Genomic DNA, 2,343 nt, shown 5'->3' on the forward strand with positions numbered 1-2,343 from the left:
ATTATGCGTGAACGCCCCCCAAGAACACCTCAACGCCCCCCTTTCAAAAATATTGCTTCCAGCGCCCCCCGATGTTCTCTGAACGCCCCCTGGGGGGCGTTACCGCCCCCGTTGAGAACCAGTGATCTAGATCCTCTGTCTCGAGCTAGTTAACCTTCTAGAGCCTTCTAGAGTACCCTGGAACCATGGGAAACTCTGAAAGAATACGCCCATTGGCTACAAATCAATATATGATTGGTTGATCAAACTGTCAGTCCAAACGTACGCTCTCATTCAGTGCAACGGCCAGGGCATTCGATCAAGGATGTAGAATACCTTGGTTGAAGGATATTCTACCCAGAGACCCAGAACAAGATCTGATTGGTTGCTTTCTTTTCTATCACAAAACCACTGAAATGCGTAGTGCATGGTCCGAGAAGGACAAACAAATCAACGTACACTGTAATATTACAGATCAACAATACAGATACGATTCTCATTTATTCATTTTATTTACATTTTACTTATATAATTAAATCGATTATTTTGCTTGTTTTATCTGAGTGTTCCTGGGTATTCTCTGAATACCTTGAAGGCTCTGACGGTACGCCACTGGTGTAATGTATGTGAGTGTTTGTCTATATAGCTGAAGGATGGGCCTTGGATGTTCTTTAAATGTGTGTTCATGGTTTTTGCTTATAATTATGTTTCTATATGTCATACGTGTGAGATTTTCTACTTGCATTTATCTGTATGTGGGAGTGAGTTGAATTTGTCTGTGTGTGTGTGTTGAATATGTGTATCCTCAGGAGGATATTGTGCGTGCATGCGCCTGTTTAATTTGTGCGGGGCAGGCGGTGCAGCCAATATAGCGTTACCTCGCTATTCCCTCAACAAATCATATTCACTTGTGATCTCAATAAATTGGTGTCAGAGTGCAGGAAAAAATGATGTAGTGTGAATATGAAACATCAAGCTCATTCTGCTGTGGGCTCGCATGCAAACCTAATACACCAGAAAGAAAATCAGCATATTGTGACAGCTGGAAGGGGGATCAATTCCTAATGTTATGAATTGATAAAATACTTTTAATTACATTTATTACCTCAGTACACATTTTCCTGATGAGTTCATGGTCTCAATCACTTATTCCAAGTCGTCTCTAATACATCACAATATTCATTTTGTATAAAATGGTCCCATTAAGAGAAAAAAGACAATAAAGCATGGCATGTTTTAGGGTGACCATGTGATTGACAAGTTGCTTTAGAGTAGTACAGTGATCACTATGTTTTGTAGGCTGTACTGGAAATTAGCATCGCAAGGTAAATCAATGGATTTTTCCATTTGATTTCGGAATATTGTGGAAAAGGCATTGTCTACATGCTGCTTTGTCAGAAGAACTGCTATCAACAAAGATATCTCAAATCCAATCATCTAATCTAACATGAGTTTTGTGGCCAGCACACCTTTATGATTCTTAAAACGTTAGTTCAGCAGGATAATCTCAATCATCAGAAGTACAAAGCTACTGTTAGGCTATTAAGAAACTACTTCACGGTCACATGGGCATCACCACCGCTAGGCTAAAGGCAAACTTGTTTCAGCGCGATAACGTTTAGTAGATTCTAAGTTAGTCACTTGTTAGTATCTGTCCTTTTTATGACACATTATCTCATAGACTAAAACTTGAAAATCTCTTCAGTTTGTGAACCACATACAGTTCAGGCTTCTAAACAAATACACGTTTAAAAAAAAATGTAGATTCGAGACAAGAGAACTGGAAGTGGTGAATCGCCGGGTTTTAGTGTACTAAATCCTGCACCACTCTGTGTGTGTTTTATGAGGAACACATAATGGTTTAAAAATGTCCACTAACCAATGAGTGATGTCACATGGAAGGGGGAGAGTTGGTAACACCACTAGCCTCGGAGCTATGGAATTCTGGGAGGAGGTTTTCAAGCCTGGGTGGGAACAATGATGGCGGGGAACGTCCAGAACCAGAAATATTAGTAATGTTAGCTAGCTCGCTACTCTGTGTTTACTTGTAGTAGCATCGTTTTCCACTTCCTAGCTTTTTTAATTCATAAGTAATTAAAATCACACCAAGTGCAAACCAGCTGTTCATATTCATACATAAGTGTTTAAGTTAATTGAAATCTGAAACTGTAGGGTGCTAAATCGCAACTTTTCTGTTCCATTAATAATGTTGCTTCAAGGAACAAGTCGGATTGCCCTTATTTATCTTATTTTTGCAGCAGCGATTAACTAAATTAAAGAAAAAGTCCTGACAGGGCATCAGTAATGAGCAGCCTGAGATTCATACAGGTTGCGAACACGTTTCCTACGGTTAGGTCAAACTAG

The 2,343-nt window shown here is 39.6% G+C and overlaps 1 protein-coding gene across 1 annotated transcript in view; it reads left to right on the forward strand.

The window, feature by feature from the left end:
- Window positions 1–2,343, forward strand: part of LOC104967171 (myosin-10-like) — a 10,003-nt gene that overhangs the window by 4,770 nt on the left and 2,890 nt on the right. The gene's annotated exons all lie outside the window — the stretch shown is intronic.

The sequence above is a fragment of the Notothenia coriiceps genome, unplaced genomic scaffold (assembly GCF_000735185.1).
Source record: "Notothenia coriiceps isolate Sejong01 unplaced genomic scaffold, NC01 NC01_scaffold00037250, whole genome shotgun sequence".
Lineage (NCBI taxonomy): Eukaryota > Metazoa > Chordata > Actinopteri > Perciformes > Nototheniidae > Notothenia > Notothenia coriiceps.